Consider the following 17,680-nt stretch of genomic DNA (forward strand, 5'->3'; position numbering starts at 1 on the left):
ATGTTCACAACCGATATCAATCGAAAATTAGGGTCGAGGACGATCAACTAGGAGCCTCCTCAGGCTCGGAATACCCAAGTAGGCTTCTGGCAAAGGAGCCAAAGCCAAAAAAAGAAAAGTACCAGCCATACACCGAAGACAGGAGAAATGCCCCAAGGCGTAACATACCCCGCAATGATCAAAGAATGGATCAAGGCCAGAATCTTCAGGGACTCATCAACAGAGCCGGGTTTGATAGGTACACAGGATCGACGGAAGCGCCTCGGTTGTCGAAATACAACTTCAACGTTGATGTATCAGACATCGTGTTCGCCGTCAGTAAAATCAGAGACACCATGTGGCCAAGGCCTGTACAATCGGATCCTTCACAAAGGAACCACAAGTTAGTGTGTGAATTTCACAACACACACGGTCACAAGACCGAAGATTGCCGACAAATCCAAGAAGAGGTAGCCCGACTACTCAACAAAGGTCACCTCCAGGAATTCCTCAGCGACCGAGCCAAAAATCAGTTCTGAGAAAGAGAGGCGACCAAAAAGTATGAAGCAAATGAGCCGCAACATGTCACCCATACGAACATTTAAGGTGTCGGTGCCCTGCAGGAGCCCACGGTCAGGAGAACGAAAGCATTCCTCACTAGGAAAAAGCAAACTCGAGACTCTATCTCAGCCACATAATGACGCACTGGTAACTTCTTTTCTTGACGATACATTTCAAATTTAAACTTGTGTTTGTGGGTCCAGGTAGCTCGGCCAATATTATCAGGTCAAGGGCAATAGAGCAGCTTGGACTGCTTGACCAAATTATGCCCGACCCTCGAACCCTAAATGGATTCAACACGGCGATCACAAGGCATATTCTCAGTTGTTTCCGAATGAACAAACAAAGGGTCGTTCCGCATCCTTTGAATAGATAACTGAAGGCCTACCGAGGTTCAAAGCGCTGTCATCACTAAGGTACAACCATATCCCTTTTCAAGTTACACCTCGTACTAACCTTTATGCAGGTGCCCGACCAAGACAAGCGAAGCGTTAACCCAGCTCGAAGACCTTAAGGTTTTAAAGCATCTGTTGCACTCTTTTCCTTAGACCAAATTTTTATCCCGAAAAGAGTTTTACCGACAAGGTTTTTAACGAGGCAACACCCATATGCTACCTGAGGAAGACTCAACAAATATTCAATGCTTCTTTTGCAATCAACCTCGAATACTAGGGGACATCCTCCCTGGAAGGTCACCGACTCAGAGAAGCCAAGATACGCCAAGAAGGGTCTTGATAGGAAAATAATGTACCGGGCCAAATGGTCGAGCGAACCGTGCCCGTATAGAACACCCAAACCCGCAAGAGCAAAGGCATGTATACTTGTACCAAGTAATCAAAGAATACTTCCCAAAAGCATTTTGCATTTCAAGGAAGCTCAATATTTTTGAAAAATGGCCCCAGAGCCAAAAATGTCCCGAATACTCGGGGATTGCCGTCAACAACTTAAAACAATGCGACCCCCGGGTCAAGGCTCCTAACTCGTAAGCCCTCAGTGAGGAAACATCAAGATCACCAGGTGTCTTCAAAGCCAAAAATGTCCCAAACACTCGGGGACTGGCGTCGAAAACCCAAGGCTACATGACCTCCAGGTCGGAAACTCCAAAATCGCAAGCCCTCAATGAGGCAATACCAAGTTCACAAGTAATGGCTCCCGAGCCCGGAAACCCTCGATTGCTCGGGGACTACCGTCAAACGCCATCTCCATCGACTTATCAAAACCCGAGGCCATAAGACCACATGGGGTAGCCTCGGTCTCGTAAGACCTATATAAGGCAATAGCAATATCTGTAAGACCTCAAGCAAGGCATGAACCATACTTGTTCCAAGTATCCAAAACTATAAGACCTCAAAGGCATGTAAAACTTGTAAGACCTTACTAAAGGCATAAACTCGATCTCAAAGTTTCGGCTATATATCGAACTTGTAAGACCCCTAAAAAGGCATACCCTCGATATAGACGTCGAAACTACTTCACCCAGGACTTAAAGGCTCCTGCCAAACACAAATGACTCCAGTCACAAGGCTGTACCAGCCAAACTAATGCGACTCGGGGACGCCTGACCGTCGCTATAAATTACAGGCCTTCAATTACTTCGAATATACTTCGAAAAGAACTGGTTAAACAAGCTACCCTCGATATAGGCAAAGGAGCTTCGACCACATCAGCTCATAAACATTGGCTTCGAGATACTCAGCCTCCAAGACAAACCTCCCAAGGTGTTCGATCATCGCCATATAACGACTCATAATTGAGGTTTTTTATTAAATCGTCGAAGTATCAAGCAAACATTATTTCAAAAAGTCCTTAACGAGGGAAAATTAAAGCCTATATTAGAGGTTGTATCGACGCAAGGCATAAGAGCCACTGTCACCAGCACACATATATAAAAGGTCGCATCGACCCAAGTTGTAAGATCCATTGTCACCAGCCTACATACATAAAAGGTCGTACTGACCCAACGCGTAAGAGCCTAAGGGCCAGCTCTAAATTCAAAATCTTGAGGCTCGAATGAGCTCGAGTCAAAACCCGATTCAGAGACTGAACCCAAAATAGTTAACTAAATATGCATAAGAGCAAAAGCATAAGAGCCATTGTCGCCAGCTTATACGTAAAGGTCACATCGACCAAGCGCGTAAGAGCCTGCGAGACAACCTAGTGAGCCCCAGGGCCATACCACGAATCTAAGGGTTCCCCTCAACTCAAAGACCAGTTCATCTAGAAAAAATCAAGGAAAAACGAAATGCAGGAGAAACAAAACCATGAGGTTTCCTCTTTATAAATACATGCGGAAAAATACAAGTTCCATTTATAACATGCTTAAAAAATACTATATACAAAAACAAAGAAGGAAATATACGTCCTTCTTAGGACTATGGCCCGACGGCCCCATCCTCGACATCGGACAGAAGGAATTTAGCATCGTGTTCTTCCGCCTTGGCCTGCTTGATCTCTTCCGAGAGGTCGAAGCCCCTGTTATGAATTTCCTCAAGTGTTTCCCTCTGAGATTGTCACTTCACGTACTCTTTACTATTGCTCTCACAATCAAGAGCTTCCCTCAGCTTAGCTCTAGCATAGGTAGCGCTCTTCAAATAGGCCACCACTTTCTGGTCAGCCCTAGTGCGGCTCATTACATCCTCAGCCCGGGTATTCACCACCTCAGCCTTCACCTTCAAAAGCTCGGACTCGAGCCTTGTGATCATATCTGCTCGGACAGAATCATTCGCATGAGCGTTCTGGACTTGCACCTCAAGGGCAGAAGCCTTAGTCAAAGCATCCACCTTGGCCGCAACTTGGGAATCTACCTGAGCCTCAACTCCTTAAACTCGTGTTTGACCCAGCCAACTCTGCCCCAAAGTCGTTCCAGCTCCTCCGTTTTGCTCTCCAACTAAAATATCGAAACATTAATCTCCAAAAATGAAAAAAGGAGCATACATTGACACAAAATAGAGGTTACCTGTCTTTCGAGATGGCTCTTACAGTTCCGACTTCGATTCGGCTCACACGGCAGATATACCAGCTCACTTTCCTTTCTAGCACAAAGGAGCCTAAGGGATTTCTCCCTATCCGAAGCTTTCTGTAGCCTGGCCTCATGGCGAAGCAGCTCGGACTTAAGCTTGTCAAAGTCCTGCAAAGTAAAATTCAATAAGAAAGGAAAGGTGCGAAACCAAGATAAGCATATAGCGACCACCAAAGCTTACCATAAATCCAAGATGCTGAGCCTCACTAAAAGTTGAGCCAATGTTCGATGGCCTAGTATCCCCTGAAGCACCTTTGGTAGAAAAAGAGGAAGGCGCTGCATGACCCTCGTCCTTCGAAGTACCTTCGATGGGAACAAGAAATGATCTTTCGAAACAGAGGCATCTGAAGCTGGAAGATCGGCTGACTCGCCTCTTTTGATCCTCAGAAGAGGACTCGCCCCGCCGTAAGCATCCTCACACCTCGGAGGCTCTTTCTATTATTATCGACCCTCGACCCGGAGGTCGGCAATCTCTCCTCCTCCCCTAGGGGGTACGACATCATCTCAAAAAAATCTCCAACACTTGAGGCAGCAGAGTTAGTGCACTAAAAGGAAAAGTACATTTCTGAGGAAATAACCCACTAAACGTCTGCCGTTATGCTTTGCCTCCCATCTCCTCTTGGACAAGTCTTGCCACCTGTGCTTATCATAGGTCGAACAAGCTGCTAGCTTGCGGGAATATTCAGCTAGATCAGGGACCTCGTTCGGCAACTAAGGAATCGCTACAAAGAATGAAATAGAAAAATGCCTTTCTGGAGCTCGCCTCCGATATGGAAAAAGTGATAAAGATACAAGTATGCCACTTACTTGTGAAATTCCATTTCTCTAGAAATGGAAAAAACTCTCCAGGGATAATATCGATCATCCGTGCTCGAACGAACCGGCTCATCCACCCTCGGTCCTCGTCCTCTTTGTCTTTAACGGTAGGGGACCGAGTGGATCGATGTTGTAGAGTAATCAAGCCCCGGTAATGCAATGGCCGATATAACCTAACGAGATGGCTGAGGGTGAATTGGAGCCCGGCCTTATCTGCAAAGTACCTTATCGTCAGCACTATCTTCTAAAGGGATGGGTGAGCTAGAGCCAGGGTAACCTGATATCTCCTATAGAATTCAAGCACGAACCTTTCAGAGGGACCCGACGTAAAACGATGCATATACATGCTAAAAAAACCCTCAACATGGGTAATGATACTCTCCTACATGGAAGGTACCTGCAGTACCACTCCTTCACCCCATCTGCAATCTTTTCTAATCATCTCAAGGTAGTCTTCCCTTATTGAGTAGATGAACCTCATGCATGCTCCTGATGCCCTTGAACATTTGGAGGCCTCTCCAATGTAAAGTCTCTCCTCGAGACAAAGCACCTCGAAGCTCGCTCATTGAGTACAGGTGGTGTACTACCGACCGGACACGGAACAAAGGTAGAACTCCCCTCCCCTTGATAGGCAGATGTCAATGTAGAAGTCATGACTACGGTAAAATAGGAAGATGAGGATAAAGATTTGGGCAAAGGCTTTGAGTTGAAACGATGGGAGAACTAGCACAAAGAACAAAGTTCTATGGAAGAAATAGTTACTCAGAATAGCAGAATCTCCATTTGAGAGGTAAGTGAATGAATATATAAAGGCAGGCAGCGACTGCTCGCCTACCCAAAAGACTAATTAATTATGGCCATGACAGCATCACCTTTTTAAGAAATGTATTGGCAGGACCACCCCAGGGGTCCCATTATCAGGTCGCATAAGCATTGCTATCACGCAAAATTTAGGAGGTATCGAAACCTCGAGGTTTTCAATATGTCATAAGCATCGGTCCTAAAGGAGCTATCGACCAAATTTTGAGGTAGAACCCGATCTCGAGGACCCCGATTATTCCAAGTATGAGCTCCAAAGAGCCAACATCAAAATTTGAAGGCTAACTCCGCAAGAACAATAGAGTATAAAGAATGGAAAGGCTTGAAGTAGAAAGCTTCTCTTGCATTGCCAAAAAATATATTTACATGGGGCGTTTTTACAAGACTTGTTTCCCTGGGAGTACATACACAAAAAGAAAGAATAAAAGCAAAGACGACACAGGCCTACTCTTCAGCTCCACTACCCTTCGAACTATCTCCGGGACCTTCATCCAAAGCGACTAAGAGCTCCCAATTTTCCTCCAACTCTCGGGACTTCTCGACCTTAGTTGAGAGATCGGCACCATTGGCACTGGCTTCCTCTAAGGATTTCCTTCTCGCCTTTGCACTAGCATGAGCGACAGCCCGAATCAGTTTTTTCTTGGCCTTCCACCGATATACTTTGGTCTATTTGATTCGTAGTGGCGGCATCCTTCAGATAAGTAGTAACTTTTCCTTCGACCTCGGACTTGGCCGTAGATAGCACGGCAATCTCTTTTCAAGCATTTTGGAGAATACCTTGGGTCGATGACAATTCCGAGATCACTACCTAGTATCTCTTCCTTAGCTCGAGGATCTCCCCATTCTTCTGCCCGATCTGTAAAAGAAACGGTAAGTCAGCAAACATTGAATTATGGGAACGATGAACGGATTTACGAATAATGAATTACCTGCTCCGCAAGGCCAGCCCTTTCTCTGAGCACTCCATCCAAACTCACTCAAAGTTCGCTCAACTCCTTCTCCTTTCGGGTAGAGGAGGCCTCTGACTCCTGCAGTCTCGAGGTGAGTTTCTAGAGATCCTTTCCACGGGATGAAAGCTCCTCTCGGAGCCTAGAGAGAGCATGATCGTACATCTCCTTAGACTACGGTAAAACAAAAGAGCTAGAAAAATGAGGAAAAATGCTTGAGACTAAAAAAGTATACATGAACAGCCATCACCTATCGCTGGAACTTCTCCGCTACCTCAATAGTGCAGGGAACATCGAGATCAATGTCCTTGTTGGCATCATCAACATCATCAAGGAAGTTGCCAAATGCATCTCCCCCCTTGGGAGGACACCCCACATCGGCAGCATTCAGGTCCTGAGTGTCCCTTAATTCCCTAGAGGAGAACTGAGGGCCTAAATTAAGGCGATTCAGGGAATCGATGTCACAAAGGGGCAACTCCTATCCCAGGAAAGCTCAGGGCCCAGACCTTTTGGGACCAGCAGCAACGGTCTCCCCAGCGGGGGCTACACCGCATTCGATTATGGGATCAGGGACCATATTCACACCCTTCTCGAGGGTCTCCATACATGGGACCGATCCGAGACAACCATTCTCGATTCAGCTGCCTCAGGTCGGGGCACCTACGGGACTCCCATTCCCGACCTCATTCTCTATACCAAACGGTACTGGCCCTCATCATCATCTTCATCCCCAATGACGGGACTTGCTCCAGAAGCTGAAGCCGAGGTCCCAGTGGCAACTCGAGGCTTGCATGATTTAGGTTTCTTTGCCTCAGGAGAATCACCAGCCACCTTATTCTTCCTTTTCTTTCCCTTAGCGGGCTCCAAAGTCTCTACCTCGCCATTGGGAGGCGGTCTCATCTGCACACCATCGCCAAGGCCTGCACAAACACAATGGACGAAGTTTATCAGCACAAAGGATATGGGGGAGAAGCATAAGATTAAGATATCGGTGGTAAGAAGAACTTTACCATGATTCTTAGCCACACCACGTTTTAGCCCGATCGGGCCAAGACTGGACGAGATACAGGAATGAAGTATTCAACCACCTGCTCTATCCTGGCAGATCCTGAACCACTTCGGGATACCAAGTGGTAGCTGCAAAAACCAAGGGGAGATCATTTTCCGGAAGCGATGTATAAAGATCACAGAGCATATTCGAAGGAAAAATACTTACGCTGTATATTCCACTTCTCCGGGAATGGCATCCTCCCAACCGGGATGATGTCCGAGGTCCTCACTTAGACGAACCTACTCATCCACCCTCGATCCTTGTCCTCATTGGTGCTCAAGAAAAATGATTTTTTGGATCGGTGATGAAGCTTAATCAAACCTTGATAAAATCGAGGACTATAAAATCTGATCAGATGGTCGAGGGTAAAGGTCTGGCCCTCTATCCCGTTGGAGAAGTCGCGGAGCATGTAGACTATCATCCAGAAAGACGGATAGATTTGACCAAGCGTTACTTGGTACTTGTAGCAGAAATCGAGAATAACCGGATCTATCTCTGAGGAGGAATGGTTAGAAGAATCGACTAGACCCAAAGTGAACGGGTAAGTATATACATAAAGGAAACCAGCTTTGTGATCCTGTATGCTCTCGTTAGAGCGGGGGATCTCAACCAGTGTTGCCTCATCCCATCAGCAGTCTTCCTTCATTTTCTTTATATTGGTCACAACGCTAATGTACCGGGACACGTGTTCACATCGGCCCAGTATTGATGAAGGTTTGTTGATGGTGAAATCTTTATCGTGTCGAACCCGGTAGAAGTACATTGTTCAATGGTGGGTATCACTTTGGGCTTTCCTTTGGATGTTCGGGATGAAGAGGCAGCCTCGTCTTTCCGAGAAATTGTCTTGGAAGTTCTAACCATGATGGTGGTAAAATGTTTCTAAGAAAGTAGGCAAAAGATCAAGAACGGAAGAAGAAAGAATGCGAAAGGGGATGGGTCTGGCCTTGAAAATTTGAAAATGTTGAGAAAGTATGAATTATCAAATGATTGATGCATTTATAGGAGCCGTGTGGGTTGCGGAAATGACGAGCCAATAGCGTTCGTGGGCTTCTCAATAGTTGTGTTTGACAGCGACCCTTGTGCAGCTTTTTGAGTATGGCATTTAATGCTCTGATAGACTGACATCACAACGATGATGCTTACGGTGTAGGGGCTCAAGATCATTTCCTATCACTTTGTTCTAGGAAACGCGGGGACTATCTGTATACGATGGAAATCAACGGCTCGATTTCACGAGCATCACGGCATCTCGAGGGCTTCCAGTGATTGATTCCGAGAATTCTCAACAGTTTGACTTTGAGATAATGAAAGTAATGACCGGCTCCAAGACAATGTGAATTACCGGTCTCAGCGGATCAAGGCAGAGTTCCCAAGGCACGTGCATATGGCAGGTCAAGTCTAGTGGACTAGCCCAAAAGGTGAATCAAGGCATTAAATGGTTATACCAACCCCATATCTTTGTAATTAATGCGTTTGTACTATGTTGGGGTTCCCCCTCATATATAAAGGGGATCCTTGTCATTTTGTAATCATCTGTTGCTCCATATCAAATATACAAGAACATTCTCTATGCTCTCTAACATATTCTCTTGATCTTATTACTTTATTTATTGCTCGTTTTTATTGTGTTCTACTTAAAGTTCATCATTTATTGCTTATTATTGGCCATAAAGAGCCATCATTAATTTATTTGTTATTGTTTGTCTCCATCAACCACCTTCGATAGCTCCCAGCCGAGCTTCAGACTCGACCCCAAGGCCCTCGAATAGGCAAGCTCAAGGCCCCGATTGATAGCGATTCGGTTTGATTAACATCTCGTTTTTAAGCTCTTATCTCGTTTCTATGTCTTTCATGTAGCATCAACTGCCTAACAACTAGCATCAAAATAGATCACGTATTTTTTGAAACACTAAATCAAATTTAATTGTCATTACCATTTCCACGGTAAACAATTTGACTTATGAGGAGGAGCCGGTGGCTATTCTAGCCCAGCAGGTCCGTTAGTTGAGATTGAAAGAGTTATCCTTCAGTTCGAGTGCAATGGAGAGGTCAGCGCTCTAAGTAAGCTAGTTGGGAGTCCGAGTCAGACATGTGGAGTAGATATCCTCTCCTTTTCACCAGTCCAGGTACTTTTCTATGTCAGTTCGAGGACGAACGGTTATTTTAGAGGTGGAGAATGTGATGACCCGAGAGGTCATCTCATGTTTTGAAACCTAATTCTATGATCTAAAGCCTTAAGAATCATATTTTAGCCTTTCTCAATTTGTGTGTGCAGTCTGGCCGTCTTTCCAGAAAGCTTTTATGTTAAAAACTGATAATAATAAGAAATTTTGCCTTAAAATTTTATTTGAGTTGACTTCAATCAATATTTTTGGTAAACGGACCCAGATTGGTGTTTTGACGGTTCCCTTGGGATTGTATCGTGATTTGGGACTTGGGCGTATGCCCGTAACGAAAATCAGAAGTCCCTAGCCCAAGATATCGGGCTTTGTCGAAATTTAAAAGTTAAAGGCTAAATGAATTTGAAATGTTGACAAAAGTTTGACTTTTTGGATAACGGGTCCGTATTTTGGTTTTGGAACCCGGTTAGGTCCAGTACCATATTTATGGCTTGTCTATGAAATTTGGTAAGAAACGGAGTTGGTTTGACGTGATTCGGGCGCCCGGTTGAGAAATTAGAAGTTTCAAAGTTTTCTTGAAAATTTCATTTGATTTGGTGTTCAATTTGTAGTTCTAGGTGTTATTTTGGCGATTTGATCGTGTGAGCAAGTTCATATGATATTTTTAGACTTGTGTTCACTTTTTGTTTAGAGCCCTGAGGGCTCGGGTGAGTTTCGGGTAGGCTACAGAATGAAATTTGACTTGGAGAATGTTGCTGGTTTTAAAGATCTTGTTGCAGGCCTTTGATCTCGCATTTGCGAGATCAAGCATTGCATTTGCGACCTCTAAGGGGTTTGAATTTGTGAGCTACTCATCGCAAATGCGAAGAGTAGCTGGTCCACCTTATGTTTGCATTTGCGAACTTTTCTCCACATTTGCGATGAGGACTGGGAGGGGTGACTCTTCACATTTACGATCATTGGATTGCATTTGTAGTCAAGACAGTGTTCGCATTAGCAAACTTTTCATCACAAATGCGATTGCAGAGGTGTGAGAGTCTTTGCAAATGTGATGGATTTCTCACATTTGCGAAGCCCAGGTCATAAATGCGACATCTGCAGCTGAACAAAATATGACTTTGACGGGATTTTTCTCTCATTCTTCAAATATTCTAAACCAAAAACCTTAGCGGCAACTTTCCAAGACTCCTTCTTCTCCAAATCATTGGTAAGTGATTCTAACCTATTTCCTTTCAATCTTTCACTACATTTCACAAGTGTTTAACCTAAAATCTAAAATGTTCATGTTGGAATTGGGGGCTATATGGGTAGAAGTTAGGGATTTGGTAAATCAGGGATTGACCTCAAATTGAGGTCGGATTCTAAAACAAATTATATAACCGGCCTTGGGGATGAATGGGTAATCGGGTTTGGTCCGAATTTTGGGTTTGGACCAAGCGGGGGTGTTGACTTTTGTTGACTTTTTCAATAATGATGTAAATTGAATTCATTGTAGTCGTGGGTAGTTCCTAAGGCTTAATTTGAATCGTTTGGTTGGTAAATTGCTAGATTCTATTGGTTCGTAGGCTTGTTTGAAAGGAAAAGCAGTGGTTGAGCTTTGAGTTTGGTCTTTGGAGTGAGATAAGTGTCATTGTTAACCTTGACTTGAGGGAATATGACTTGTGCATTTATTTTCTACTTGTTTAATTGTTGGGAACAATGTATATGTGAATTGACGAGTACTTATGTGTTGTAGTTGAGTTAAAGCATGCGAGTGGGGCTTGGTTTCTTGTAATTATAGCTTCATTTGTTCATGTTATCCATGTTTAGAATAGTATCGTTAAATTGATCGTTATTATCATGTTTACGAATTTTTTGGTGATAATTGAGCATTGACTCTGAGGTTGAGGTTGACATGGTGGAACCAAACGTTGAAGTAAGGCTTGTACTTGTTATATCATGTCCCTGTTGTTGTTTGTTCATTGTCTTATGGTAAGAAAGAGTGTTAATGCACGAAGGGTGATGTCGTGATACATTATGAGTGTAATGCACGAAGGGTGATGCCGTGTCATATTATGAATGTTAATGCACGAAGGGTGATGTCTTGCCATATTATGAGAGTTAATGCCCGAAGGGTGATGTCGTGTCGTTTCTATTTATTTTATGGTGAGGTTGAGAGTAAAATCAAGAAGGGTGATGTCTTGCATTTTTCCTTTACTGCGTTTACCTATTCTTATTGGCTCATAGTATATTGGTTGTTCAAGTTACATTTCTACTGTAGTTCTTTATCTCGTATTTCCCTCAGCATGTTTTCCCTTCCCGATATTACTTGTTTAGTTCTTCATTGATGTTATTTGTATGTATACTATTAAATTGCACAGGTTTGATATGGAGATTTCTTTTCATATCCTTGCCACTACTTCGTCGAGGTTATTCTCGACACTTACCAGTACATGGGGTCGATTGTACTAATATTGTACTCTGCACTTCCTGCGCAAATCTTGGTATTGGTCCTGGTTGATCGAGAGGCATAGCAACTCGGACTGGATCACCGAAAACTCATAGATCTGTCGGCGTTCATAGACCTTGAAGTCCCTATCTATCTTTTTTATTTTACTATTTCTTTCGTTCAAATAGCTGTATTTCTTTTAGACTTTAACTTGTAGTAAATCCTAAAATGTTCGTGAATTGTGACACCAGATCCGGGTAATAGCAAATGATGGAGTTTCATATTATTCTGCTCTCGCCATATTTCATTTTAGCTTGTTTGTTGTCATTTACTGAATTGAATAAGGTTTGGCTTAATAATTTTCTAACGTTGGCTTGCCTATCAAGTGGAATGTCAGGCGCCATTACGGTCCCGACGGTGGGAATTCTGGGTCGTGACAATTTTATCATTTTTTGTAGACCTCGGCTTTGGGAGATTTATTATGAGTTTTTCAAGCAATTCGTTGGGGTAAGTGTTCTTTACCCGAATCTTATTATGTTTCATGAATCCATTGTTATATTCCTCATTTAATTAGTGAATTAAGTTGGAAATTTGGGGAAAAATTATAATAATCTTTCAAAATATAAAATGAGGATTTGAAGGGCCATTCGATATCGGAATTTGATAATTTCGGTATGGTTGAACTTGTATCGGAATGGATGTTCGGGTTTTGTGAATTTGGGTTCCGAGGTGTATATATATATATATGAACTGCACAGGTTTATTTGGTAGTCTGGTCCTAGCCTCGTCACTACTTCGGCGAGGTTAGGCTAGACACTTACCAGCACATGGGGTCGGTTGTGCTAATACTCCACTCTGTACTGTATGCAGATCCAGGAGCAGCTTTCGTACAGTAGTTGGAGTGCTTCCTTCAGTCCTCCCGAAGACCCAAGGTAGACCTGCCGACGTCCGCAGGCCCTGGCGTCTCCCTCTACCCCAGAGACGTCTGTATTTATCCCCCAGAGGCTACAGAGTTAGGAAAAACTTCACATTCGTTCCTTCTTGTCGTGCGGTTTGTTCTCAATGCTAAATGAATTTCTTCTCTGTTCTTTCGCAGATGGCGAGAACACGCGCTTCCTCATCCTCTGCTCAGCAGCCCGAACCCCCAGCAGCAGCTCCCACGAGGGGCAGAGGGCGAGGTCGAGGTCGAGGTTGTGCTAGAGACCGAGGTAGGGGCAGAGCTCAACCCCGGGCAGCAGCACCCGTGGCGGAGCCTCAAGTTGATTTTGATGACGAGGTTCCGGCCCCAGCAGCTCCGGGGGGCCCAACTCAGGTCCTAGAGGGGTTTATTGCTACCCCAGTTCTTCAAGACGCTCTGGTCCGATTGGTAGGCCTCATGGAGAGTGTCACCCGAGCAGGCTTGGTTCCTGTAGCACCATCCGTCTCTCAGGCTGGAGGAGGGGCCCAAATTCCTACTACTCGCACTCCGGAGTAGGTAGCTCCTCAGATTCAGACTTCAGCGGTTCAGCCAGTTGGAGCAATACAGCCGGGTGTGGTAGCTCAGACCGGTGATGGAGCTGCTAAGTTATATTTTATTTTATTTTTATACCTTAAATATTGAAAAAAATACTATTTTTTTTAAATGTAAAATCAAATCTAAAAATCATTTTTCTTGAAATTTAGTGCGTTTATAATTGCAAGTACGTAGTCAGATTAATGTATTTTACATGATTTGTTCTTAGTAGAGTTTTGCATCTTAACCTAAATTATATTCCATACATTAACTCTATCGTAAAATTTATTTGTTGATTAATCCCTAGAGCAATTGCTCATGCACTTGTAAGTTTATTTATCTGCACGTGTTTTATCAAATAAGTATGTTTTCCTCTTTTTCACATGTATGTTTCAATTTTTCTTTTACGGAAGTCTTTTTAGAATTTTTATAATGTATGGAAATCAAGTTATTCAAAAATTAATTTTAAAATAAGATTAGGATTTTATACCCAGTTCAAATAAAAAAAAAATACAATTTTAGTTGATTTTAAAGTCCTAAATATTACAAAAAATAACTTAAATTACTATTTTATCTAATGTGAACTTATATTTTTTAAGGTTAAAAAAGGCAAACGATATATTGCTATGGACATTCGTGCTTTTAATAGTGTAGATGTAGATATTATTGAAGATAAAGCTAGGAAAATTATCTTCTATCTTATTGTGATTTTTTTGTCATCTACCATGTAAATAAAGGAAGCGACCATTTTTAATAAACAAAAGCTTAGAATGGTCCTTTCATCCTAAATCGCAATGGAATTAAGAGTGAATACATGCAAGTATGAATTGATTATCTTAAAATCCAGGAAAGTTAAAAAGAACTACTAACAAATAGCTTATATAAAAAGAGTATTTAAAGGAAAAGTAAGATGCAAACAACAACTTAATGGAAGCATTAAAGAGTTATTTATGTCAAATATCCCTAAGAATATTTGTGGGATGTAGTTTACAGTAGACCAAAGAATTTTTACTTAGTCAGTGTATAAAATTACCATAACAAAAATCAAAAGGGAGTTCCCACTATCATAACAATTAATAATTCTCAATTCAATCAGATCAGTGAAAAAAATAGAAAAAGAATAATACCTTTGATCAAAAGATAACCCGTTGTTTAGTTTTTATAGAGTCCTAGTTGCCTATACACATATGGACCAATGTGAAGAAAACAGATTCCTTGATCCTTGTCGTAAACTTGTGATAATCTAATCCTCCTTAACGAAAGATTTATCTTACGACTTTTGCGAAGGTTACAGAAATTAGAGTGATTCTCTTGGAGTTGATTCTTTATTCTTGATGCATAGAGAATAAAATCACAGGTTTAATATCTTTCTGAATGAACACATTCTTTCGGCTTCCACATATGTGAAGGTTTAATAATATAGGTTTCCACATACTATATTATATAGTATAGATATAGATATAGGTAGATTATTTTTCACTTTTTATTTTTGCTATTGCTGAGTAAATATTTATAAGTAAATAGGCGAAATAGTCCTATATGTATGTGTTGGCATCGATCTTTCCAGACTTTTAACAATAACCATGATTTTTCATTAACAAAATCCACAATATTGATAGGCCAAAGTATTGCAATCTCTCTCTCTCTCTCTAGTTTTTTTCCCCAATTTTTCTTCCTTTGAAGTTCTTTTTTTTTTTTATGCTTTGTTGTTGTATAGAGTTTTAATGAAATTCATCGATGGAATTCAATCGTTTACTATAGATTTTTAACCTAGAAATTTCCTTTCATGTTGCACAATTGATGTTCGAATTAAAATGGCCATCAATAAATTTTGAAGGTGTTTGATTCTCCACCATTGACGGCCATTAAAAAACTTCAAAAGTTTGAATTAGAATTTGGGTTTTCAAAAAATATTATTTGTTTGGATTGGGTGTTGTTGCAAACAATTGAGAATATTCTTTGGAGTTTATATCTCAATTTTTAGGGTGTTTAATGAAGATTGGACTTAATTTTGGTTGAGTTTTAGATTGAAAATCAAAAAAGAAGAGCACATGACATACAATATACTTACGAAATTTTAACTGGAAAAAGTCTTCTCAGCTTATATTCATTTTTATTTCTTTCGCTCTTCCTCCCACACATAAATTACACTTTCAAGAATTTTTTTTATATATATAAAACAAAACACACTTAGATCGGCATAAAAATTTGTTGTCAGAAAAAAAATTCGCCAGAAAAAATGGTGTTCGTGAAATTCCGACGACCACCATTTTATGCCGCCGGTGACCAAAACAAAAAGAAAGAGAATGAAATAACTAAAAAAATGAGAATAATAAGAAATAAGAAAAAAGGATAAGAAAAAGAAGAATGAATAAAAAAAGTACTAAAAATACATGTGGAGGCGCGTGTAGTTCATCACTTGTCAGCGTCAAGAGTGCAAATAATTCCATTTAAAAAAAGTTTAGGGGGTAATAGGATTCCCGCAAAGAAAAAGTGTGTAGTTGGGAATCCGGGTAGAGGTCATGGGGGTACTTATGCATTTTCCCAAATTTGTATTTAAGTTATAAATACTATATTTTTACATAAAGTTATTGATATGTAATAAAATTGTATTATAAAAGGAAATTTTGATTGAAATTTCAAAGAGGAAGAAGAACACTCCACATACAAAATATATACAAATCATATGCAAAATACATACAAAAGACATATTATATAAATTTGTATGAAAATTATATTTAAGTTGTATAATGTTATAGTTGTATTTAACCGGGTAAAAATAATATATGAAAGTTGTAGATAAGTTATAAAAAAGTTGTATACTATATAATTAGTCGTATAAAATCTATTTTTAGTTTATATATTGTTATAGAATGTATTAAATTTGTATCAAAATTAAATATTTCAACGTACAACTTGTCTGGTTTAGGTTCCAAATATCATTTATCGTGTGAAGTTTTTTTATTTCATTAGTAAGTGGTAGAATAAAATAAAAATAACATTCTATTTTTACTAAATAAATATCGAGAAAATAAAATAATAGAAAATTTAAACCAAACAGTGTATGACGATGACAATTAAGGAAGCAAATTCTTATAAAATTCATAGAGCCAAGTTTTGCTAAAAGCAATTAAGGCGGCAGAATTTTTTTGACATTTCCTTTATCGCTCTAAAAAGATTTCACCTTAATTTTACAAGCAATTTAGGCGGAAGAAAAATAAGGAAAAAAGAAGAAGGAAAAGAGTATAATTGAATCCCTTAATTTAAGGCGCTAATAACGGATTATATATGGAGAGAGGCGGCAGAGAATAGGGAAAGAGGAAAGGAGAGAAAAAAGGAAAAAAAGTGTAACTAAATCCCTTAATTTAAGGCATTAATAATGGATTATATATAATTTATAAGTAATCCTTGTTTGATATACAAAACTAAGACAGTTTTGATAAATAAGTTTCAAATATTGTATAGGAAGGAAAAAATCGTTAAAATTACACGGGGCGCCCTATTTGGTCGCCCCCACTTAACCTATACCTATTTTTTTTAAACTTTTAACTTGTACCCACTTTTTAAATAACTTCAGCCTCCTTTCTCCTCCTCCTCCTCCTTCGTTTTTTTCTTCAAGTTACAAAACAAACTGGTATTTATCTCCAGAAGCAACGCTGCTTTAGTAATAAGGTCAATTTTTTTAATGGTAAAGGGCCAAATATAGCCTGTACTATGAGAAAAGGTATAAATAAACCCTTCGTTATACTTTGGGTCCAAATATATCCCTGTCATAATATTATTGGTTCAAATATACCCTTCTTCTGTTAAGTTTCTCCAAGGTGGATATTCAATCCTACGTGACACTGATATTTAATGAGGTAGATGCCACATGGAATGCCATCTCAGCGCCTCTTATCCATATATATAAGACTAAAATTTGAAATACAATATTTTTATGGTGGCGGTAATTGTGGCAATAGTGGTGGAGAGGAAGAAAGTTTTAGTGGTGGAAACGAAAATAGAAAAGGGATAAAATGGGTTAGGGCGCTGAGGTGGAAAACCATGTGGCTTCCACCTCATTAAATGCTAGTGCCACGTAGGATTGGATGTCCACTTTGGACAAACTTAACGGAAAAGGGATATATTTGAACCAATAGTATAACGATAGGGGTATATATTGTAATTCGGTGTCTCTGAGGCCTTGAAAACCTCATTTAGAGTTACCTTGATTTGCGTGCGCACTCCGGGTGTGTAGCCGGAAAGCTTAAATATGAAATTTTGTGAAAAATGATAAGTTTTGACTGTAAAATGAAAATTTTGACTTCGGTTAACATTTTAGGTAAACGGACCCGGATCCGCGATTTGACAGTCCCGGAGGGTCCGTAGGAAAATATGGGACTTGGGCATATGCCCGAAATCGAATTTCGAGGTCCCGAGCCAGAGAAATAAATTTTTATGGGAAATTA

This window comes from Nicotiana tabacum, chromosome 18, assembly GCF_000715075.1.
Source record: "Nicotiana tabacum cultivar K326 chromosome 18, ASM71507v2, whole genome shotgun sequence".
In the NCBI taxonomy this organism is placed as follows: Eukaryota; Viridiplantae; Streptophyta; class Magnoliopsida; order Solanales; family Solanaceae; genus Nicotiana; species Nicotiana tabacum.